We start from the raw sequence: 27,332 nt of genomic DNA on the forward strand, positions 1-27,332 counted from the left end.
CTATACCCATGTGCCAGTGTCACTACTGTGTCATTATATAGTGCTGGGTGTTATTATACTGATGCAGATACCACTGATCCTATAACCAGCCCTCCTCTGGCTATACCCATGAGCCAGTGTCACTACTGTGTCTTTGTATAGAGCTGGGTGTTATTATACTGATGCAGATACCACTGATCCTATAACCAGCCCTTGTCTGGCTATACCCATGTGCCAGTGTCACTACTGTGTCATTATATAGTGCTGGGTGTTATTATACTGATGCAGATACCACTGATCCTATAACCAGCCCTCCTCTGGCTATACCCATGAGCCAGTGTCACTACTGTGTCTTTGTATAGAGCTGGGTGTTATTATACTGATGCAGATACCACTGATCCTATAACCAGCCCTTGTCTGGCTATACCCATGTGCCAGTGTCACTACTGTGTCATTATATAGTGCTGGGTGTTATTATACTGATGCAGATACCACTGACCCTATAACCAGCCCTTGTCTGGCTATACCCATGTGCCAGTGTCACTACTGTGTCATTATATAGTGCTGGGTGTTATTATACTGATGCAGATACCACTGATCCTATAACCAGCCCTCCTCTGGCTATACCCATGAGCCAGTGTCACTACTGTGTCATTATATAGTGCTGGGTGTTATTATACTGATGCAGATACCACTGATCCTATAACCAGCCCTCCTCTGGCTATACCCATGTGCCTGAGTCCCTACTGTGTCATTAAATAGTGCTGGGTGTTATTATACTGATGCAGATATCACTGACCCTATAACCAGCCCTTGTCTGGCTATACCCATGTGCCAGTGTCACTACTGTGTCATTAAATAGTGCTGGGTGCTATTATACTGATGCAGATATCACTGAACCTATAACCAGCCCTTGTCTGGCTATACCCATGTGCCAGTGTCACTACTGTGTCATTAAATAGTGCTGGGTGTTATTATACTGATGCAGATACCACTGACCCTATAACCAGCCCTTGTCTGGCTATACCCATGTGCCAGTGTCACTACTGTGTCATTATATAGCGCTGGGTGTTATTATACTGATGCAGATATCACTGAACCTATAACCAGCCCTCCTCTGGCTATACCCATGAGCCAGTGTCACTACTGTGTCATTAAATAGTGCTGGGTGTTATTATACAGATGCACATCCAGTATTTATCTCAGGCTTTATTTATTCCATAACTTATCACCCAATATCACTAGCAGTCTCTTGACAAGCCACTAACTTTATTCACACTACATATTTTTTTTATTCCTATTATTTAATCAGAAAGAAAAGATATACTAAGGTTGTGGCGGACACTGCAAGGGCTAGTCATGGACACCAGTGTCTGTGTATGGACACCTTGTCTATCCCTGGGCATGTGCCTACAGGCGCCCTATTATAAATACCAGTCAGCTGGTGGCCTCAACAAAGATCGTCACCATCAGTGAAATTACCACACTGCAAATGTGTAGCGGATATCTTTGTTAAAGTCACCGCAAATACTACACATGTGCGGCATCTGTCTCCCCCTGCGCATGCGCAATGCTTGCCTTGGCCTTAACAATGATGGCCGCCACACATGCACAGTGCTATTATGTCACAGCGGTGAATGTTAAGTGGGGGTGCGCTTCGCATTTTGGTGCCTAAAGGCACCTATGGGCTGTAAATACGGCCCTGGTGACCGGGCTATCATGTTAACAAAATCTTGCTTGTTTGGTTTCGAAGTTAAGATGACAAACTACAAATTATAGACAACTATGTGACAGCGTCAGGCTTGTGAAGCCTGATCTGTGCTCTTTCAGTTTTCAGGACTGGGAAATCCACAATTTTCAGACTTAAATTACAGGAAAGGGGTGCAAAATAAATAAAGTATATTACAAAATTGATATCTATGGATAATTTACGCTTTTTATATTAGAATCTCATACTGTTTATTGTCCCTTTAACTTAAGTTTTTCTATATATGCATACATAATACATGTTGTTAAAGCATTTAAACTGTAATTTTGTTAGCAAAATGTGCTTTGTCTTGCAGTCCAGGGACATACCAATTGGAAATCTTCTTGAGTATGTTTATCTTGTCTGCATTGATGTGGCCAGTTAGGGACATGTAAATGAAATACTACAGTGATCAATCGCTGTGTAGCAGGCCAGAGATTAAGTGGGGTCTAATATATATATATATATATATATATACACATACAGAGAGAAGTGCAGTTGTTCGTTCCTGTGAGTGCACTTCTCTCTTTGTGTATTTGGTCTCCCTATGGGAAAAAGGGGCAACCAGACGTGGACTCCTTGCTCAGTGTGCTTAGAGGAATACTGCTACACCTCACTGACGAGGCCCAATGAAGGCCGAAACGATCGTCTGGGGTTGCTGTGTTCCTTGTTCAGAGAGGAATTGCCTGGTATTTCGGCGCTGGACTGACCGTAATAGGCGGGATCAGACTGATATACTACAGGAAAGTTCTACTCTGTGAAAAGCATTACTGGGCTAAAAAGCTGCACCCAGGTGGTAAATCGCCATAGAACAGGCTAACAATGGTATTGAGCCAGTTGTTCGTTCCTGTGAGTGCACTTCTCTCTTTGTGTATTTGGTCTCCCTATGGGAAAAAGGGGCAACCAGACGTGGACTCCTTGCTCAGTGTGCTTAGAGGAATACTGCTATACCTCACTGACGAGGCCCAATGAAGGCCGAAACGATCGTCTGGGGTTGCTGTGTTCCTTGTTCAGAGAGGAATTGCCTGGTATTTCGGCGCTGGACTGACCGTAATAGGCGGGATCAGACTGATATACTACAGGAAAGTTCTACTCTGTGAAAAGCATTACTGGGCTAAAAAGCTGCACCCAGGTGGTAAATCGCCATAGAACAGGCTAACAATGGTATTGAGCCAGTTGTTCGTTCCTGTGAGTGCACTTCTATCTCTATATATATATATATATATATATATATATATATATATATATATATATATATATATATATATATATATATATATATATATATATATATATATATATATATATATATATATATATATATATATATATATATATATATATATATACATATATACACACATATACACATATACACACATACACACACATACACACACATACACACATACATACACACATACAGTTCCCAGAGGCCCATCAGTGTTTTGTGCGTGGGGTTCCTTTAAAAGGAATATGAAACCCAAAAAAATATTTTGTGATTCAGACACAGGATACCATTTAAAAAAAGTTTCCAATTTATTTCTATTATCAAATTTGTTTCATTCCCATTATATGCTGTGTTTAAGAGATACCTAGGTAGCATCTGGAGCACAACATGACAGGAAATAGAACTGCCCTCTAGTGCTGTTGCAAATTGATGACATTCTTGCAAAACTGCTGCCATATAGTGATCCATAAATGGGCCGGCTCCTGAGCATACGGCCCTGGTTTTAAACAAATTATACCAAGAGAATGAAGACAATTAGATAATATAAGCAACTTAGAGTTGTTTAAAGCTGCCTGCTCTATCTAACTCATGAAAGAAAAATGTGGATTTCATATCCCTTTAATGGATGTGTCATGCGCTGGTTGTAGGGCACATGGGGAGCAGCTATTATGCTGGGGGGCTAGTACCCCCTGCCCCCTCACCTCCCCTGACAACACGACTACAGAGATCTAAAGAAAGAAATATGCTTCAAACAATTACAGACATTGCCAACTAGTGGTTCTATGTCAAGTGAAAATATCATTTTATCTATAAAGTTGGGAGTTTGGTGGAAATGCTTGGTAATTGGAAAAGAAAAATGTCACAATGTTTACATTAATTCATTAGCAACAAATGTAAACTTTGTAATGAGGAAATAAAATTTACTCAGCGTTGATACTTTTTTTTTCTACATTTCTCTCTATGACCTAATTAGGATAATTTAAGAAAATGATGAACATTACAAGTTAATTTTATAGTACAGAATACAAATCCACGTCACTAAGTATAGAGACTGGCATGTTATGTTTATTATATATCATTCCCTCAGTAAATTTAGTCCCAGGGGATTACTGTATTTATGTTGGCCTCTCTGTTGCTATAGGTTGGTTGAGACAGCCGAGACCTCCCTCACACTAGTAACAAGTCTAGAAAGGGGCTAAGCAGCCCCATTTATGTCTATAGTATGCCCTTATATGCCAGCTATTCTTAACTTGCAAGTCAGCCCCTATTTATGTCTATAGTATGCCCTTATATGCCAGCTATTCTTAACTTGCAAGTCAGCCCCTATTTATGTCTATAGTATGCCCTTATATGCCAGCTATTCTTAACTTGCAAGTCAGCCCCTATTTATGTCTATAGTATGCCCTTATATGCCAGCTATTCTTAACTTGCAAGTCAGCCCCTATTTATGTCTATAGTATGCCCTTATATGCCAGCTATTCTTAACTTGCAAGTCAGCCCCTATTTATGTCTATAGTATGCCCTTATATGCCAGCTATTCTTAACTTGCAAGTCAGCCCCTATTTATGTCTATAGTATGCCCTTATATGCCAGCTATTCTTAACTTGCAAGTCAGCCCCTATTTATGTCTATAGTATGCCCTTATATGCCAGCTATTCTTAACTTGCAAGTCAGCCCCTATTTATGTGTTTAGTGGTCTTCCCAGTTCAAGAAAAGTTGTAAAGATTTACAAGGAGGATTTAAAAAAACAAACAAAAAAACACAGAAATAAGTGGTAGATTAGGTTCACCACTAGTACCATGGGAAAGTTTGGCATTTTAGCTTTGTGCTCATTTTTGGTTTTGCATATAAATGTATGGTCTAGAACCACTACTGCTGGGAAGGGGCTAATGAAGGTTTTTCATGGAACTAATCTTAGATTGTGTTTATACAGTGGGTTATGGTAAATTTTATTTTGAAATTTGTTTCTTGATGTTACCATGATGTAAGGAAATGTTCAAGACTGGCATATACATAATGGTATGTATGTATACACACACACCACACATATACACTCACATGCACGCACACCACACACATACACTCACATGCACGCACGCACACCACACATATACACTCACATGCACGCACACCACACATATACACTCACATGCACACCACACACATGCATGCACGCACACCACACACATACACTCACATGCACGCACGCACACCACACATATACACTCACATGCACGCACACCACACATATACACTCACATGCACGCACACCACACATATACACTCCCATGCACGCACACACACCACACATATACACTCGCATGCACGCACACACACATATACACTCACATGCACGCACACACACATATACACTTGCATGCACGCACAGTCGCACACACACCACACATATACACTCACATGCACGCACACCACACATATACACTCGCATGCACGCACACCACACACATACACTCACATGCACACCACACATATACACACTCATGCACACACACCACACATATACACTCGCATGCACACCACACATATACACTCACATGCACGCACACCACACATATACACTCACATGCACGCACGCACACCACACATATACACTCACATGCACGCACACCACACATATACACTCACACCACACATATACACTCACATGCACGCACACCACACATATACACTCACATGCACGCACAGTCGCACACACACCACACATATACACTCGCATGCACGCACACACACCACACACATACACTCACATGCACGCACACCACACATATACACTCACATGCACACTAATATAGATTTAAATTTTTTTATATATATATATATATATATATATATATATATATATATATATATATATATATAAAATTTAAACTAGTTTGAGGACAGTGCAAGACTTATGATTGCTTAACAATGAAAGGTACTTAAACCCTTGCAGCCAAACCCTGCCTGCCTCTCTCTACAGTGCATAAGCACGGTACACAATACATATACCAGAAACAATTCATATAAGCCATATAAGTTTTTTCTCTGACACTGAGCTTAGCAATTTATTGTGTAGCATGTTGCAGGATCACTGCAGCAACGTAGTCAATGTACATTCAAGTTTTTCAAGGGACACATGAACCTGCAACAAATGATTAATAAAGCCATGTGTTACTTTTGAAAGCTGTGTTGTGATTGCTTTTGTTTATTACTGAAATGAGAAAAAGACCAAACATTCTGAGCACAGACAAAGCAGTTAAAAGACTCTGGGCAATTCTACATATGCGGCGTCACCCGCAAAAGCCGTTTTTCACGCAGTTTTGGTATCACATATATTTCACCCGTCGGCCGCAATTTTTACTTCCATAAGCCAACATTGAACCGCGTCGCAAATTGGTATCATATATTCAGCGCAAGGACTTACGCGGTGAAAATAGATACATTTTACTCCCTTTTCACCTCGCCACACATAGGCCTTGCGCATAGTATGTGAGCACTGTAACTGCCTGAAAATAGTAACTAACACATGCGCAATATCTATCTACCTGTCAACCGACAACCCCCCACCACAATAACTAACAAAGTATATTAACCCCTAATCCGCCAACCCCCACATCGCAATAAACCTAATAAATGTATTAGCCCTTAATCCGCCATTAACCAACATCGCAATAAACCTAATAAATCTATTAACCCCTAATCCGCTAAACCCCTGCAATGCAAAATAACTAATTAAATTACTAAGCCCCTAACCTAACACCCCCTAAATTAACCCCAATTACCTACATTTAAAAATACTAAATTACAATTAAAATAAAAAGCTAACATTACTTAAAAATAGAAATAAACTAAAATTTAAATTAATCTAAGATTACAAAAAATAAAAAAGTCTAACATTACATAAAATAAACCAAATTATCAAAAATTAAACCTAATCTCTATGGCCTAGATTTGGAGTTTGGCGGTAGCCGTGAAAACCAGCGTTAGAGGCTCCTAACGCTGGTTTTAGGCTACCGCCGGTATTTGGAGTCAGTCAAAAAAGGGTCTAACGCTCACTTTTCAGCCGCGACTTTTCCATACCGCAGATCCCCTTACGTCAATTGCGTATCCTATCTTTTCAATGGGATCTTTATAACTCCGGTATTTAGAGTCGTGGCTGAAGTGAGCGTTAGAACTCTAACGACAAAACTCCAGCCGCAGAAAAAAGTCAGTAGTTAAGAGCTTTCTGGGCTAACGCCGGTTCATAAAGCTCTTAACTACTATGCTCTAAAGTACACTAACACCCATAAACTACCTATGTACCCCTAAACCGAGGCCCCCCCCACATCGCCGACACTCAATTACATTTTTTAACCCCTAATCTGCTGACCGCCACCTACGTTATCCTTATGTACCCCTAATCTGCTGCCCCCAACACCGCCGACCCCTATATTATATTTAACCCCTAACCTGCCCCCCACAACGTCGCCGCCAACTACCTACAATAATTAACCCCTAATCTGCCGACCGCAAAGAGCCGCCACCTACATTATAGCTATGTACCCCTAATCTGCTGCCCCTAACACCGCTGACCCCTATATTATATTTATTAACCCCTAATCTGCCCCCCTCAACGTCGCCTCCACTTATTAACCCCTAATCTGCAGAGCGGACCGCACCGCTATTATAATAAAGTTATTAACCCCTAATCCGCCTCACTAACCCTATAATAAAATAGTATTAACCCCTAATCTGCCCTCCCTAACATCGCCGACACCTAACTTCAAACATTAACCCCTAATCTGCCGACTGGAGCTCACCGCTATTCTAATAAATGTATTAACCCCTAAAGCTAAGTCTAACCCTAACACTAACACCCCCCTAAATTAAATATAATTTTAATCTAACGAAATTAATTAACTCTTATTAAATAAATTATTCCAATTTAAAGCTAAATACTTACCTGTAAAATAAATCCTAATATAGCTACAATATAAATTATAATTTTATTTTAGGATTTATATTTATTTTACAGGTAACTTTGTAATTATTTTAACCAGGTACAATAGCTAAAATAGTTAAAATAATTACAAAATTACCTGTAAAATAAATCCTAACCTAAGTTACAATTAAACCTAAACACTACACTATAAATAAATAAATTAAATAAAATACCTACAATTAAACCTAACACTACGCTATCAATAAATGAATTAAATACAATATCTACAAATAAATACAATTAAATAAACTAACTAAAGTACAAAAAATAAAAAAGAACTAAGTTACAAAAAATAAAAAAATATCTACAAACATTAGAAAAATATTACAACAATTTTAAACTAATTACACCTACTCTAAGCCCCCTAATAAAATAACAAAGCCCCCCAAAATAAAAAAATGCCCTACCCTATTCTAAATTACAAAAGTTCAAAGCTCTTTTACCTTACCAGCCCTGAACAGGGCCCTTTGCGGGGCATGCCCCCAAAAATTCAGCTCTTTTGCCTGTAAAAAAAAAAACATACAATACCCCCCCCCCCAACATTACAACCCACCACCCACATACCCCTAATCTAACCCAAACCCCCCTTAAATAAACCTAACACTAAGCCCCTGAAGATCTTCCTACCTTATCTTCACCTAACCAGGTATCACCGATCCGTCCTGGCTCCAAAATCTTCATCCAAGCCCAAGCGGGGGCTAGACATCCATCATCCGACGGCTGAAGAAGTCCAGAAGAGGGTCCAAAGTCTTCATCCTATCCGGGAAGAAGAGTAAATCCGGACCGGCAACCATCTTCTTCAAAGCGGCATCTTCTATCTTCATCCGATGAGGACCGGCTCCATCTTGAAGACCTCCATCGCGGATCCATCCTTCTTCTCCAACTACTAGACGACGAATGACGGTTCCTTTAAATGACGTCATCCAAGATGGCATCCCTCGAATTCCGATTGGCTGATAGGATTCTATCAGCCAATCGGAATTAAGGTAGGAATATTCTGATTGGCTGATGGAATCAGCCAATCAGAATCAAGTTCAATCCGATTGGCTGATTGGATCAGCCAATCCTGGAACAGGACCTTCTCCGCCAGACTACCTATTTGGGGAGGTTAGACTTAAGCTTTTTTTTATTTTTTGGGGGTTTATTTTTTTTAGATTAGGGATTTCTGGGCACTCTTAAAAGAGCTGAATGCCCTTTTAAGGGCAATGCCCATACAAATGCCCCTTTAGTGACAATGGGTAGTTTAGGATTTTTTAGTGAGGAGAAAGAGCGACTGTCTCCTCTCCCAGGAAGGGGTTCTGTGTAAGGGGAGGGAGGACGACTACCTCCACTCCCAGGGGATGGCTCTGACGCTGGGGAGAGACACCGACTATCTCCTCTCCTGGGAAATGGTTCTGTGTAAGGGTAGGGACGGTGACTACCTCCTCTACCTGGTTTCCCGGAGCTGCTGCAGGGGCTGGGCAGAGGCCTGCAGCTCTCTGCCCTGTTGCCAGTGCTTCTGCTGGGCTCGCTCCCTTGTCCAAGTCCATAAGCTCAGGGCCAGGCTGCTGATCTGTATCTAGCAGCTCATCGTCGCTTATGCTCTGTTGCCACTCCTCAGAGGCCAACCTCCATGATTCCCAGACTGCTGTATCATAGCTCCCTGAAGGCTCTATGGCATGCTATTTAATGCAATCTAGCAGTCTTTTGTATCTCTGTTCCATCTCCAATTCCTGACCAAATATATAATCCAAATATAGCCAGGGTACCCCTGAAAGACTCAGCAGGCTCCCTCGGTACTCACAAATGTCCTTAATATCCACTCCACCTGACCTCCAAAATCTGGGTCCTCTGCTATTAGTTCAAATAGTAATCCAGGGCCACCATAGACAAAGCCCTCTGTGGGGATGCCATCACCCAGCCATGGCCACACTTGCATAGCATACCATCGGAGGGCCCTGCACCATCTCATCCTGGACCAGTCCATCCAATTCAGACAGCCATTCCTCCCTGGGCTGTCCTTCCAGGCAAGGTACTTGTAACTCCCAGTGGAGCCAGTAATCTTCGTCATCAGGGGGAGGGTTGTTACTCGATAGCCCTGCTCTTGTTGTAGATCCTCCCTCCAGAGTCGCCGGTGGACAAGGTCCCTTTGTGCCAGCAGGTCCCAATATGAACTCGGACCATCCAGCTGGGCCAGCGCCTCCTGTACTCTCCTTAGGAGCTTGGTTCCCATAGTTACCGGCTACTGTGGCACGTCTCCTCTGTCTTCAGAAACTGCATGAAAGAAGCAGATCCCCCGCTGCAAGCCAATGTGATGGATACCCTGGCTACCCCGACTGGGTAGCTCCACCAAACGGGTCCTGCTTCCTCCCTGCCGACTGCAGCTATGTAGCTGGCAAGTGACCACAGCCTGTAGCCACCCCTGATGCCTGACAGCACCAGTATTCAGGGTCCCACCCTGTGGCAGACTCCGGCTACCCCGACTAGGTAGCTCTGCCAGAGGGTCCTTCCTCTGCCTGGAACAGGCTGCTATGTAGCCCAGGAAAGTGATTTTAGCAGGAGCCCACCCAAATTACTAGACATACTAGCATTCAGGGGAAACTGGAACTGATTTTATTGGAAAACACACACAAAGCTCATCTTGATTAGACACTGGACAATCCCACAATTTTCCCGTCATTCCCACCCCTCCAGACAGACCAGCGCCGCCATAGTCTCACAGAATCCAAGGACACAGGAGTGACCATTTCAGGGTGATCCCAGGAAAGCTCTCGGTCCCCAGATGTCACAGTCCAAAAAGCATCGGGATTCGTTACTGGGGACTGGATTTAGGGCCCAGTAAAGATTGGGGGGGTAGTTTTATTAGGTAGATTGCGATGTGGGTGATTGGCGGATTAGGGGTTAATAGTTTAATTAGGTTTATTGCGTTGTGGGGGGGGGGGTTGTCAGTTTAGGGGTTAATAATTATATTATTGGTTCCGATGTGTGTTTGATGGCGAATATAGGGGTTTTACGTGTCGGGTTTATTTTTGGGAGGCGGGTCAGACTTTTACGGGAGATTGATATATTTTTTTATTTTCTAAAGTGCCGTAATTCACTGGCGACTCCAGAAATTTGTATTTATGCTCACTTCTGGACATCACTAGTTTATCCGACTTACTTTATGAACTGCTAATTCCCTAATGTGCAAGGTGAAATTATGGGCGGCGCGGGTTTCAGCATTTGCGCTGAAGCTTGTGCCCTATATGTAATCTCGCCCTCTGGTAATCTTGCCCTCTGTGTTAATTAAGTCATGTCCAAGCTGCTAATTGGTTTGTTTGATGTGGTGCAACTAATATGAGTTATGTTACAAACACTGGAGGATTTCCACTCAGGATGCTTTGTGGAGGTCAGACAGCTGGATTGATAATTACCCAATTCTGGAGTAACAACCAGCTGTTAAATATTTTGGATCACATATGGTTAATACGACTCTAAAACAGAAAAGAGGGGGAGGAATAAGGAGTAGGCTAATGTTATAAAAAAATTATGTTATTCTAAATTAGTTAAAAAATATCAGAGCAAAGTATGTTTTGTACAATTTAAAGAACCACAAATGGCAGATATGTATTAAGAAGAAATTACTGTGTTTTAGGTTAAGTGTGTTACTGGCAGAAAATAGCTAAATCAACTGTATTTGAGTGTCTGGCTCAAGAGGCTACATTTATACTTTTCATGTTACCTGCAGGCGATGGGTTTAACTCAATATTCTGTGTTACTGGCAGGAAAGAGGTTAATAACTACTCAGTTGTATGAAATATAAAGATGGGGGAGGGGCAACAGAATTGAACCCTGTTTTTTTTGGCAACCTAGTACTATGGCACATCTTCAAAGAATGATTCCTCAGCACCATAAATTGTTCAATGCGGTGGGCGGGGCTAAACTACCGCGTGGCCCACCAGGCATTTGCCCGGTATGCCTGACGTTCATTCCAGGCCTGCTCCTATCTGTGAGAGGATACTGAGGTAGGCTTAGGAGCATGCACGTGTCTTGAGCACTATATGCATAACATTGTATCGATCACGATTCAGATAGAGCAGCAATTTTAAACAACTTTCTAACTTACTTATGTTATCAAATTTTCTTCATTCTCTTGGTATCTTTATTTCAAAAGCAGGGACGTAAGCTCATGAGCGTGCACGTGTCTGGAGCATTATATGGCAGCAGTTTTGTAAGAATGCTATCCATTTTCAAGAGCACTAGATGGCAGCCATCTACCTAGATATCTGACAGAGAACACCATGGGAACAAAGCACATTTGATAATAGAAGTAAATTGGAAACTTTTTAAAAAGTGTATTCTCTGTCTGAGTCACAGAAAAATATTTTTGGGTTTCATGTCCCTTTAAGACACATGCATAGTCCTGAGTCTGTCATTAAAAGGAGCCAAGTTCTTTCTACAAGGAATACAAAGAGAAAAAGTCAATTTCAAATATAAAATGTATTTATTTATTTTCTGCTCTCTTAATGCAAAAAGTACACTGCAAACCTCCCTGGCCAGCTAGGGGTTAAATCATTATTAGACCATGTTGTGTTCCTGGAGCTGATACAATGTTACAATCACAGCTAGGGGTTAAATCATTATTAGACCATGTTGTGTTCCTGATACAATGTTACAATCACAGCTAGGGGTTAAATCATTATTAGACCATGTTGTGTTCCTGGAGCTGATACAATGTTACAATCACAGCTAGGGGTTAAATCATTATTAGACCATGTTGTGTTCCTGATACAATGTTACAATCACAGCTAGGGGTTAAATCATTATTAGACCATGTTGTGTTCCTGATACAATGTTACAATCACAGCTAGGGGTTAAATCATTATTAGACCATGTTGTGTTCCTGGAGCTGATACAATGTTACAATCACAGCTAAGGGTTAAATCATTATTAGACCATGTTGTGTTCCTGGAGCTGATACAATGTTACAATCACAGCTAGGGGTTAAATCATTATTAGACCATGTTGTGTTCCTGGAGCTGATACAATGTTACAATCACAGCTAGGGGTTAAATCATTATTAGACCATGTGTTCCTGGAGCTGGTACAATGTTACAATCACAGCTAGGGGTTAAATCATTATTAGACCATGTTGTGTTCCTGGAGCTGATACAATGTTACAATCACAGCTAGGGGTTAAATCATTATTAGACCATGTTGTGTTCCTGGAGCTGATACAATGTTACAATCACAGCTAGGGGTTAAATCATTATTAGACCATGTTGTGTTCCTGGAGCTGATACAATGTTACAATCACAGCTAGGGGTTAAATCATTATTAGACCATGTGTTCCTGGAGCTGATACAATGTTACAATCACAGCTAGGGGTTAAATCATTATTAGACCATGTTGTGTTCCTGGAGCTGATACAATGTTACAATCACAGCTAGGGGTTAAATCATTATTAGACCATGTTGTGTTCCTGGAGCTGATACAATGTCACACCGCGCTCGCTCTTACTGATGTCTGTATTGCATTCTTGCTAAATATTTATACTGTATCATTTTGTTTGTCCAGCCTCACATGCTTAAGGGAAAGTCAGGGATAAGGCAGGAAATCAGTGAGTTATGACAACCAATGAACCCTAAATGGGAGTTCAAGGACCAAAGTGAATTATTACATTTGCACAGTCACTGACTACCTTGTGTGCTAAATGGCATCTCGCTCCTCATAGAGGAATATAACTCAAGTCATCAGCGCCCTGGTTAGAACGTAAATAACATTCTGCCAACTGGGAATGTGATGTGGGAGGAGAAAGTGCAAAGGAGACTGAGTAATGTAGTGTGAGGAATACATTTCATTTATTTATCTGTAGTTTGAGCAACTCATACAGATGTGGCTGAAAGTATTGCTGCCCTTCCACTTTATAGGAAAACGCACAATTTTCTCTGAACTAAGTAAAAATTGACGTAAGCATTTGGTATCCACCATTGTTTATTTAATAGAAACTTCACATATTACTTTAAACAGTCAAACAAACAAGAATAGCATGGACACAAATATGGATTCTCTTAAGTTAATATTTGGTAGCACGGGCTTTGGAGACAAAGAAGCCTATTTATCAAATGTCTGTTGGACTTGATCCGACAGTGCGGATCAGGGCCGACAGACCTCGCTGAATGCGGAGAGCAATACGCTCTCTGTATTCAGCATTGCATCAGCAGCTCTTGTGACCTGCTGGTGCAACGACTCCTGCAGACTCGCGGCCAATCGGCCGCCAGCAGGGGTGTCAATCAACCCGATCGGGTTGAATTGTGGCGATCTCTGTCCGCCTCATCAGAGCAGACGGACAGGGTTATGGAGCACCGGTCTTTATAACTTCTGTTTCTGGGGGGGCCTGAAGGCTCGCTGGAAACGAGGGGCATCAAGCTCCATACGAAGCTTGATAAATTGACCCCTAAATGTCACTTAGAACAGATTTCCATATCACATTTTGATTATTAAACCCAGGATTGAGCATCAAGGCGAGGAATCTGGGCACCGGGTGTGGTCTGGTTAATCGAGGGGCAAGTCTGACAACTGAGTGTGAGTGATTGAGAGGTCTTGCTTAGGGTTTGGAAATTTCCAGTTAAGGTGTAGGTGCGCCAGCTTCAATTGGCAAAAACTAAGACATAAATAGAGGGAAAAGGGGGCAGAACTTCTAAATTGGGTTGATCTCTCAAACTGTGGTGGGGAAATATGAAGATCTGAATTTGAAAAGCTAGTGTGTGTGTATATATATATATATATATATATATATATATATATATATATATATATATATATATATATATATATATATATATATATATATATATATACACACATACATACATATATACATATATATACACACACACTTCCCTCTATCTTTCTACTCCTTATAACGCTCCCTCTTTTCTTAAATCAATTCACATATTCAAGTGTTTACTAAATTCTGTCATGCAAACTCACTCAAGGTTTCCAGAATTCACCCTTTCCTTACTCAAGAAGCTTTAAAAAAAAGGTACCAATTAATTTATTTGTCACACATTGACTACTGCAATCTACTCTTAATGGCCTTCCCAAACACCCCTCTCCAATATATCATGAATGCTTCAGCAAGACTTATCCACCTAAGTTGCAGATTTACATCAGCTGAACCCCCCCTCCCCCCGCGCTGCCAGTCCCCATACACTCTAGAATACAATTCAAGGCATTAACCCTAACCTGTAAAGTACTCAACAACCTCACTCCCAACTATATTTCATCTCTCATCACCAAATACTCCCTGACTCACCCTCTTCGATGAACCTCTGACCTACACTTTTCCACTTCTATTATCTTTCACATGGATGCTCCTGTCCTCTGGAACTGTCTCCAACCTTGTATAGCTTCAGATGCTCTTTGAAACCCCACCTATTCAGAGAAGTTAACCATATGTCCTTAATTCATCCTACCCAAAATAAATCTTTATCTGCCTTGACTCACTGCTGCAACTACAATCCACATGACAAGCTACACCAAAGCTTATGTCTCTGCACCCTCAACCTGTAGACTGTAAGCTCTTCAGAGAAGGGTCTTCTCATCCTGTACTAGTTTTGTTTAGTCTGTTTTTTATTTGTATCTTATCAAAAATATATGTCATTGTATACCACTACCCCTTCAGTGGCACTATACAAATAAATTGTAATAATAATCATATTTACATCAAATAATCCCATGAGAGGGAGTTCTTGTGAACTCGGGGTGCAGTTACGGTGGCAGGAACAAATGTTCAGAGAAGTTATCGCTTTATCATTTGAATGTCATTTACTGACTTTGCACATCTGTACTGATGACATTATGGACTGTGTACGTGGACAGTACTGGTACAGATATTATAACTGAAAAAGGAAGCTTTAAATCTCTTAACACAGAACATTGCTCTGATTTACCAAACAACTGTTTAGTTTTATGTCTTTGGTGAGATAAGTTTTCCCTCCAGAACATCACTGGTCCTTAGCCAGCACCCATAAACGTTTGTTTTAAACACGTCAGATCGGTTATTAGATTAAACCTGATAGTCATATAACTCCCCTAGGCATTCCTATTGTGTTTCTGGACAAATTCTAACAACAGGGGATATCCCAGTCTGAGATCTGGCAATCCTCCACCTCTACACATTTATCTGTTTAATATCCTTGTTTTTTCAAAGCTAAATAGTTTGCTTTGACAGTCGAAGCATTATAGAAATACTTTGTTGGCTTCAATACTTTATTTTTTTTTTGATTTACAGCTACAATAATGAATTCATTAAGCACATACAAATAGAGGATACTGCTTTCGAACTGTGGGACCCGTAATATTTTTTTTTACTGCTCATCCTCAATAAATCTGTAAAAATATGGATGCAACATTTTGCAACAACGGCTTAATGTTACATTCTGCTATCTTAGTATTGGCACATTGTCTGATTGGTTAGAATTAGTATGTAAGAACTTGTATTTTTTTTTTTTTTAATTCTCTTCTGTGCAGTTCTAATATATAAAAAGTGTTGCAGTTTAAGTGAACAGTGTATTGTAAAATGTGTCTCCCCATCAATGTTCTCACAGTCATCCATTTTACCAGCTGGAGTGTATAAAAGGACCAGTAAATACAGTAGATTTGCATAAACAACAAATGCATGATAAAAAGACAATGCAATAGCACTTAGGGGCATATTTATTAAGCTCCGTTTCTGGCGAGCCTTCAGGCTCGCCAGAAACACGTTATGAAGCAGCGGTCTAAAGACCGCTGCTCCATAACCTGTCCGCCTGCTCTGAGGAGGCAAACAGCGATTAACAGAAATCAACCCGATCGAATACGATCGGGTTGATTGACACCCCTTGCAAGTGGCCGATTGGCCGCTAATCTGCAGGGGGCAGAGTTGCACTAGAAGTTCACAAGAACTGCTGGTGCAATGCTGAATGCAGAGAGCGTAATGCTGTCCGTATTCAGCGATGTCTGTCGGACATGATCCGCTGATCGTATCATGTCGGACAGACATTTGATAAATTAGGTCCCCTAGTCTGTACCATGTGATAGCCATCAACTAATTACAAATACATATAAGTACCATGTGACAGCCATCAGCCAATCACAAATGCATATATGTTTATTCTGTGAATTCTTGCACATGCTCAGTAGGAGCTGGTGACTCAAAGGTGTAAATATAAAAAGACTGTGCACATTTTGTTAATGGAAGTAAATTAGAAAGTTTTTTTAAATTGTATGCTCTATCTGAATCATGAAAGATTTATTTTGACTTAAGTGTCTCTTTAAAAAGGGCAACTGTAGTCAGAATATAGAGTACAATATTGGAAAAAATTAATTGCTTAAATAGTATTTTTTTAATGTATATGTTAAATTATTTGAAGTTAAAATTGTGTGAACTTGCTTATCTTGTCAATTCTTGTTATGAACTTTATGATACTATAGTACTGTTTCTTATACTATTTTCCTACACTCCCTAACTAGTTCTAGTGCATGGGTAGAGCCACATACTCAGCTACCAGGCGCCACTGGCTGTAACAGCACTAGTTGTACAATGTATATTGTGTGCACCAGACACCACTGGCTGTAACAGCACTAGTTGTACAATGTATATTGTGTGCACCAGACACCACTGGCTGTAACAGCACTAGTTGTACAATGTATATTGTGTGCACCAGACACCACTGGCTGTAACAGCACTAGTTGTACAATGTATATTGTGTGCATTAGGCACCACTGGCTGTAACCGCACTAGTTGTACAATGTATATTGTGTGCACCAGACACCACTGGCTGTAACAGCACTAGTTGTACAATGTATATTGTGTGCACCAGACACCACTGGCTGTAACCGCACTAGTTGTACAATGTATATTGTGTGCATTAGGCACCACTGGCTGTAACCGCACTAGTTGTACAATGTATATTGTGTGCACCAGACACCACTGGCTGTAACAGCACTAGTTGTACAATGTATATTGTGTGCACCAGACACCACTGGCTGTAACAGCACTAGTTGTACAATGTATATTGTGTGCATTAGGCACCACTGGCTGTAACAGCACTAGTTGTACAATGTATATTGTGTGCATTAGGCACCACTGGCTGTAACAGCACTAGTTGTACAATGTATATTGTGTGCACCAGACACCACTGGCTGTAACCGCACTAGTTGTACAATGTATATTGTGTGCACCAGACACCACTGGCTGTAACCGCACTAGTTGTACAATGTATATTGTGTGCATCAGACACCACTGGCTGTAACCGCACTAGTTGTACAATGTATATTGTGTGCACCAGACACCACTGGCTGTAACCGCACTAGTTGTACAATGTATATTGTGTGCACCAGACACCACTGGCTGTAACCGCACTAGTTGTACAATGTATATTGTGTGCACCAGACACCACTGGCTGTAACCGCACTAGTTGTACAATGTATATTGTGTGCACCAGACACCACTGGCTGTAACCGCACTAGTTGTACAATGTATATTGTGTGCATCAGGCACCACTGGCTGTAACCGCACTAGTTGTACAATGTATATTGTGTGCATCAGGCACCACTGGCTGTAACCGCACTAGTTGTACAATGTATATTGTGTGCATCAGGCACCACTGGCTGTAACCGCACTAGTTGTACAATGTATATTGTGTGCATCAGGCACCACTGGCTGTAACCGCACTAGTTGTACAATGTATATTGTGTGCATCAGGCACCACTGGCTGTAACCGCACTAGTTGTACAATGTATATTGTGTGCATTAGGCACCACTGGCTGTAACCGCACTAGTTGTACAATGTATATTGTGTGCATTAGGCACCACTGGCTGTAACCGCACTAGTTGTACAATGTATATTGTGTGCACCAGGCACCACTGGCTGTAACCGCACTAGTTGTACAATGTATATTGTGTGCATTAGGCACCACTGGCTGTAACAGCACTAGTTGTACAATGTATATTGTGTGCACCAGGCACCACTGGCTGTAACCGCACTAGTTGTACAATGTATATTGTGTGCACCAGGCACCACTGGCTGTAACAGCACTAGTTGTACAATGTATATTGTGTGCATTAGGCACCACTGGCTGTAACAGCACTAGTTGTACAATGTATATTGTGTGCATTAGGCACCACTGGCTGTAACAGCACTAGTTGTACAATGTATATTGTGTGCACCAGACAGCCATCAGCCAATCACAAATGCATATATGTTTATTCTGTGAATTCTTGCACATGCTCAGTAGGAGCTGGTGACTCAAAAGTGTAAATATAAAAAGACTGTGCACATTTTGTTAATGGAAGTAAATTAGAAAGTTTTTTTAAATTGTATGCTCTATCTGAATCATGAAAGATTTATTTTGACTTAAGTGTCTCTTTAAAAAGGGCAACTGTAGTCAGAATATAGAGTACAATATTGGAAAAAATTAATTGCTTAAATAGTATTTTTTTAATGTATATGTTAAATTATTTGAAGTTAAAATTGTGTGAACTTGCTTATCTTGTCAATTCTTGTTATGAACTTTATGATACTATAGTACTGTTTCTTATACTATTTTCCTACACTCCCTAACTAGTTCTAGTGCATGGGTAGAGCCACATACTCAGCTACCAGGCGCCACTGGCTGTAACAGCACTAGTTGTACAATGTATATTGTGTGCACCAGACACCACTGGCTGTAACAGCACTAGTTGTACAATGTATATTGTGTGCACCAGACACCACTGGCTGTAACAGCACTAGTTGTACAATGTATATTGTGTGCATTAGGCACCACTGGCTGTAACAGCACTAGTTGTACAATGTATATTGTGTGCATTAGGCACCACTGGCTGTAACAGCACTAGTTGTACAATGTATATTGTGTGCACCAGACACCACTGGCTGTAACAGCACTAGTTGTACAATGTATATTGTGTGCACCAGACACCACTGGCTGTAACAGCACTAGTTGTACAATGTATATTGTGTGCATTAGGCACCACTGGCTGTAACCGCACTAGTTGTACAATGTATATTGTGTGCACCAGACACCACTGGCTGTAACCGCACTAGTTGTACAATGTATATTGTGTGCACCAGACACCACTGGCTGTAACCGCACTAGTTGTACAATGTATATTGTGTGCACCAGACACCACTGGCTGTAACCGCACTAGTTGTACAATGTATATTGTGTGCACCAGACACCACTGGCTGTAACCGCACTAGTTGTACAATGTATATTGTGTGCATCAGGCACCACTGGCTGTAACCGCACTAGTTGTACAATGTATATTGTGTGCATCAGGCACCACTGGCTGTAACCGCACTAGTTGTACAATGTATATTGTGTGCATCAGGCACCACTGGCTGTAACCGCACTAGTTGTACAATGTATATTGTGTGCATCAGGCACCACTGGCTGTAACCGCACTAGTTGTACAATGTCTATTGTGTGCATTAGGCACCACTGGCTGTAACCGCACTAGTTGTACAATGTATATTGTGTGCATTAGGCACCACTGGCTGTAACCGCACTAGTTGTACAATGTATATTGTGTGCACCAGGCACCACTGGCTGTAACCGCACTAGTTGTACAATGTATATTGTGTGCATTAGGCACCACTGGCTGTAACAGCACTAGTTGTACAATGTATATTGTGTGCACCAGGCACCACTGGCTGTAACCGCACTAGTTGTACAATGTATATTGTGTGCATCAGGCACCACTGGCTGTAACCGCACTAGTTGTACAATGTATATTGTGTGCACCAGGCACCACTGGCTGTAACAGCACTAGTTGTACAATGTATATTGTGTGCATTAGGCACCACTGGCTGTAACAGCACTAGTTGTACAATGTATATTGTGTGCACCAGACACCACTGGCTGTAACAGCACTAGTTGTACAATGTATATTGTGTGCACCAGACACCACTGGCTGTAACAGCACTAGTTGTACAATGTATATTGTGTGCACCAGACACCACTGGCTGTAACAGCACTAGTTGTACAATGTATATTGTGTGCATTAGGCACCACTGGCTGTAACAGCACTAGTTGTACAATGTATATTGTGTGCATTAGGCACCACTGGCTGTAACAGCACTAGTTGTACAATGTATATTGTGTGCACCAGACACCACTGGCTGTAACAGCACTAGTTGTACAATGTATATTGTGTGCACCAGACACCACTGGCTGTAACAGCACTAGTTGTACAATGTATATTGTGTGCACCAGACACCACTGGCTGTAACAGCACTAGTTGTACAATGTATATTGTGTGCATTAGGCACCACTGGCTGTAACAGCACTAGTTGTACAATGTATATTGTGTGCACCAGACACCACTGGCTGTAACAGCACTAGTTGTACAATGTATATTGTGTGCACCAGACACCACTGGCTGTAACAGCACTAGTTGTACAATGTATATTGTGTGCACCAGACACCACTGGCTGTAACAGCACTAGTTGTACAATGTATATTGTGTGCATTAGGCACCACTGGCTGTAACAGCACTAGTTGTACAATGTATATTGTGTGCACCAGACACCACTGGCTGTAACAGCACTAGTTGTACAATGTATATTGTGTGCATTAGGCACCACTGGCTGTAACAGCACTAGTTGTACAATGTATATTGTGTGCACCAGACACCACTGGCTGTAACAGCACTAGTTGTACAATGTATATTGTGTGCACCAGACACCACTGGCTGTAACAGCACTAGTTGTACAATGTATATTGTGTGCACCAGACACCACTGGCTGTAACAGCACTAGTTGTACAATGTATATTGTGTGCATTAGGCACCACTGGCTGTAACAGCACTAGTTGTACAATGTATATTGTGTGCACCAGACACCACTGGCTGTAACCGCACTAGTTGTACAATGTATATTGTGTGCACCAGGCACCACTGTCTGTAACCGCACTAGTTGTACAATGTATATTGTGTGCATCAGGCACCACTGGCTGTAACCGCACTAGTTGTACAATGTATATTGTGTGCACCAGGCACCACTGGCTGTAACCGCACTAGTTGTACAATGTATATTGTGTGCACCAGGCACCACTGGCTGTAACCGCACTAGTTGTACAATGTATATTGTGTGCACCAGACACCACTGGCTGTAACCGCACTAGTTGTACAATGTATATTGTGTGCACCAGACACCACTGGCTGTAACCGCACTAGTTGTACAATGTATATTGTGTGCACCAGACACCACTGGCTGTAACCGCACTAGTTGTACAATGTATATTGTGTGCATTAGGCACCGCTGGCTGTAACCGCACTAGTTGTACAATGTATATTGTGTGCACCAGACACCACTGGCTGTAACCGCACTAGTTGTACAATGTATATTGTGTGCACCAGACACCACTGGCTGTAACCGCACTAGTTGTACAATGTATATTGTGTGCACCAGGCACCACTGGCTGTAACCGCACTAGTTGTACAATGTATATTGTGTGCACCAGGCACCACTGGCTGTAACAGTACTAGTTGTACAATGTATATTGTGTGCACCAGGCACCAATGGCTGTAACCGCACTAGTTGTACAATGTATATTGTGTGCACCAGACACCAATGGCTGTAACCGCACTAGTTGTACAATGTATATTGTGTGCATTAGGCACCACTGGCTGTAACCGCACTAGTTGTACAATGTATATTGTGTGCATAAGGCACCACTGGCTGTAACAGCACTAGTTGTACAATGTATATTGTGTGCATCAGGCACCACTGGCTGTAACCGCACTAGTTGTACAATGTATATTGTGTGCATTAGGCACCACTGGCTGTAACAGCACTAGTTGTACAATGTATATTGTGTGCACCAGGCACCACTGGCTGTAACAGCACTAGTTGTACAATGTATATTGTGTGCATTAGGCACCAATGGCTGTAACATGTGTATGCATAAGTGTATGTGTGAGCTTATGCATGAGTGAGTGTGCTTGCATGTGTATGCATAAATGTATGTGTGAGCCTATCTGTGAGTGAGTGTGCTCACATGTGTATGCATAAGTGTATGTGTGAGCCTATGCATGAGTGAGTGTGCTCACATGTGTATGTATAAGTGTATGCGTGAGCTTTTTCATGAGTGAGTGTGCTTGCATGTGTATGCATAAATGTATGTGTGAGCCTATGAGTGAGTGTGCTCACATGTGTATGCATAAGTGTATGTGTGAGCTTATGGATGAGTGTGCTCACATGTGTATGCATAAGTATGTGTGAGCCTATGTATGAGTGAGTGTGCTCACATGTGTATGCATAAGTATGTGTGAGTGTGCTCACATGTGTATGCATAAGTATGTGTGAGCTTATGTATGAGTGAGAGTGCTCGCATGTGTATGTATAAGTGTATGTACGAGTGAGTGTGCTCGCATGTGTATGCATAAGTGTATGTGTGAGCCTATGCATGAGTGAGTGTGCTTGCATGTGTATGCATAAGTGTATGTGTGAGCCTATGCATGAGTGAGTGTGCTTGCATGTGTATGCATAAGTGTATGTGTGAGCCTATGCATGAGTGAGTGTGCTTGCATGTGTATGCATAAGTGTATGTGTGAGCCTATGCATGAGTGAGTGTGCTTGCATGTGTATGCATAAGTGTATGTGTGAGCCTATGTGTGAGTGAGTGTGCTCACATGTGTATGCATAAGTGTATGTGTGAGCCTATGCATGAGTGAGTGTGCTCACATGTGTATGCATAAGTGTATGTGTGAGCCTATGCATGAGTGAGTGTGCTCACATGTGTATGTATAAGTGTATGCGTGAGCTTTTTCATGAGTGAGTGTGCTTGCATGTGTATGCATAAATGTATGTGTGAGCCTATGAGTGAGTGTGCTCACATGTGTATGCATAAGTGTATGTGTGAGCTTATGGATGAGTGTGCTCACATGTGTATGCATAAGTATGTGTGAGCCTATGTATGAGTGAGTGTGCTCACATGTGTATGCATAAGTATGTGTGAGTGTGCTCACATGTGTATGCATAAGTATGTGTGAGCTTATGTATGAGTGAGAGTGCTCGCATGTGTATGTATAAGTGTATGTACGAGTGAGTGTGCTCGCATGTGTATGCATAAGTGTATGTGTGAGCCTATGCATGAGTGAGTGTGCTCGCATGTGTATGCATAAGTGTATGTGTGAGCCTATGCATGAGTGAGTGTGCTCGCATGTGTATGCATAAGTGTATGTGTGAGCCTATGCATGAGTGAGTGTGCTCGCATGTGTATGCATAAGTGTATGTGTGAGCCTATGCATGAGTGAGTGTGCTCGCATGTGTATGCATAAGTGTATGTGTGAGCCTATGCATGAGTGAGTGTGCTCGCATGTGTATGCATAAGTGTATGTGTGAGCCTATGCATGAGTGAGTGTGCTCGCATGTGTATGCATAAGTGTATGTGTGAGCCTATGCATGAGTGAGTGTGCTCGCATGTGTATGCATAAGTGTATGTATGAGCCTATGCATGAGTGAGTGTGCTCTCATGTGTATGCATAAGTGTATGTATGAGCCTATGCATGAGTGAGTGTGCTCTCATGTGTATGCATAAGTGTATGTATGAGCCTATGCATGAGTGAGTGTACTCTCATGTGTATGCATAAGTGTATGTATGAGCCTATGCATGAGTGAGTGTGCTCTCATGTGTATGCATAAGTGTATTTGTGATCCTATGCATGAGTGAGTGTGCTCTCATGTGTATGCATAAGTGTATTTGTGATCCTATGCATGAGTGAGTGTGCTCTCATGTGTATGCATAAGTGTATTTGTGATCCTATGCATGAGTGAGTGTGCTCGCATGTGTATGCATAAGTGTATTTGTGATCCTATGCATGAGTGAGTGTGCTCTCATGTGTATGCATAAGTGTATGTGTGAGCCTATGCATGAGTGAGTGTGCTCGCATGTGTATGCATAAGTGTATGTATGATCCTATGTATGAGTGAGTGTGCTCGCATGTGTATGCATAAGTGTATGTGTGAGCCTATGTATGAGTGAGTGTGCTCGCATGTGTATGCATAAGTGTATGTGTGAGCCTATGTATGAGTGAGTGTGCTTGCATGTGTATGCATAAGTGTATGTATGAGTGAGTGTGCTCGCATGTGTATGCATACGTGTATGTATGAGCCTATGTATGAGTGAGTGTGCTTGCATGTGTATGCATAAGTGTATGTATGAGCCTATGTATGAGTGAGTGTGCTCGCATGTGTATGCATAAGTGTATGTATGATCCTATGTATGAGTGAGTGTGCTCGCATGTGTATGCATAAGTGTATGTATGATCCTATGTATGAGTGAGTGTGCTCGCATGTGTATGCATAAGTGTATGTATGATCCTATGTATGAGTGAGTGTGCTCGCATGTGTATGCATAAGTGTATGTATGAGCCTATGTATGAGTGAGTGTGCTCTCATGTGTATGCATAAGTGTATGTGTGAGCCTATGTATGAGTGAGTGTGCTCGCATGTGTATGCATACGTGTATGTATGAGCCTATGTATGAGTGAGTGTGCTTGCATGTGTATGCATAAGTGTATGTATGAGCCTATGTATGAGTGAGTGTGCTCGCATGTGTATGCATAAGTGTATGTATGATCCTATGTATGAGTGAGTGTGCTCGCATGTGTATGCATAAGTGTATGTATGAGCCTATGTATGAGTGAGTGTGCTCTCATGTGTATGCATAAGTGTATGTGTGAGCCTATGTATGAGTGAGTGTGCTCGCATGTGTATGCATAAGTGTATGTATGAGCCTATGTATGAGTGAGTGTGCTCGCATGTGTATGCATACATGTATGTGTGGGAATATAAAATGTATAATAGTCTATCATTTGCATGGAGATTAAAGAGTCACAGACATAAAACTGTTCAATTGATTTCTTTCATTCCATATTTAAAATGTAATCCACTTGTCTTACACAGAAAGACAGGAGACAAGAGGGGCGCCTCATGTGTATATCATTATGTTAGACCAAATTAAAACATTTAAGAAGCCAGGTGGGTACTCACATTTGGCCCTCGTGCACTTATGTACTAGTAGGTGCAGGCTAGTAGCTTCGGGTGTACCAGCTAACCCTCTCCAGGTGTAGGAGGAACCTGCTCTTCCAGGGGGTAATATGGAACGTCAGTTGCAGCAGTATGGACTGCTATAGATGAAGGTGAACCAGAGCTTGTATCATACAAATTAATTTATTAAAAACATAAGCAAGCAAAGGTTTAAGATGCAACGTGTTTCTCAGCCCCAGCATGGGCTGTTTCATCAGGCATAATGACCCTTCCAACTGACTAGCCATTTAAACTAAAATTTGACCAATGGTGAACAAGGACACACCCTTATGGGTGTGTATGGAGGTGCACAATACTAATTCATTCATTCATAATAGCTAGGCTGACCATATTGCCGCTTTAAGAAGGAACACATATGAAAAATACATATGTGAGGGTTCTTATACAAAACCATTTCTTTAAACAGCCCTGAAAACAGCCCTGACATATGTATTTTTCATATGTGTCGCTTTTTAAAGCGGCAATATGGTCAGCCTAATAATAGCAAAATACTCACACAATTGTATATAAAAAAAACAGTACAAGTTGATATATAACATAAATATAGAAATCTGAAAGTATCATTAGAGTGCTTAAAGTAATACATTGTGCTTTAGCAAAGGTGCAACAAAAGATGTTAATGAGTAGTTCTAATTACTTAGTAACAATGAGTGTGTCTAAACTTAGCCATATAGCCATCTAAACTTAGCCATATAGCCATCTAAACTTAGCAATATAGCCATCTAAACTTAGCCATATAGCCATCTAAACTTAGCCATATAGCCATCTAAACTTAGCCATATAGCCATCTAAACTTAGCCATATAGCCATCTAAACTTAGCCATATAGCCATCTAAACTTAGCCATATAGCCATCTACACTTAGCCATATAGCCATCTAAACTTAGCAATATAGCCATCTAAACTTAGCCATATAGCCATCTAAACTTAGCCATATAGCCATCTAAACTTAGCAATATAGCCATCTAAACTTAGCCATATAGCCATCTAAACTTAGCCATATAGCCATCTAAACTTAGCAATATAGCCATCTAAACTTAGCCATATAGCCATCTAAACTTAGCCATATAGCCATCTAAACTTAGCCATATAGCCATCTAAACTTAGCCATATAGCCATCTAAACTTAGCCATATAGCCATCTAAACTTAGCCATATAGCCATCTAAACTTAGCCATATAGCCATCTAAACTTAGCCATATAGCCATCTAAACTTAGCCATATAGCCATCTAAACTTAGCAATATAGCCATCTAAACTTAGCCATATAGCCATCTAAACTTAGCCATATAGCCATCTAAACTTAGCCATATAGCCATCTACACTTAGCCATATAGC

General features: G+C 41.3%; 1 protein-coding gene across 1 annotated transcript in view; it reads left to right on the forward strand.

Annotated features, from left to right (window-relative positions):
• The window catches only part of ROR1 (receptor tyrosine kinase like orphan receptor 1), a 718,546-nt gene that overhangs the window by 429,293 nt on the left and 261,921 nt on the right, over nucleotides 1-27,332 (forward strand). The window lies entirely within an intron of this gene.

Source organism: Bombina bombina, chromosome 10 (genome assembly GCF_027579735.1).
Source record: "Bombina bombina isolate aBomBom1 chromosome 10, aBomBom1.pri, whole genome shotgun sequence".
NCBI lineage: Eukaryota > Metazoa > Chordata > Amphibia > Anura > Bombinatoridae > Bombina > Bombina bombina.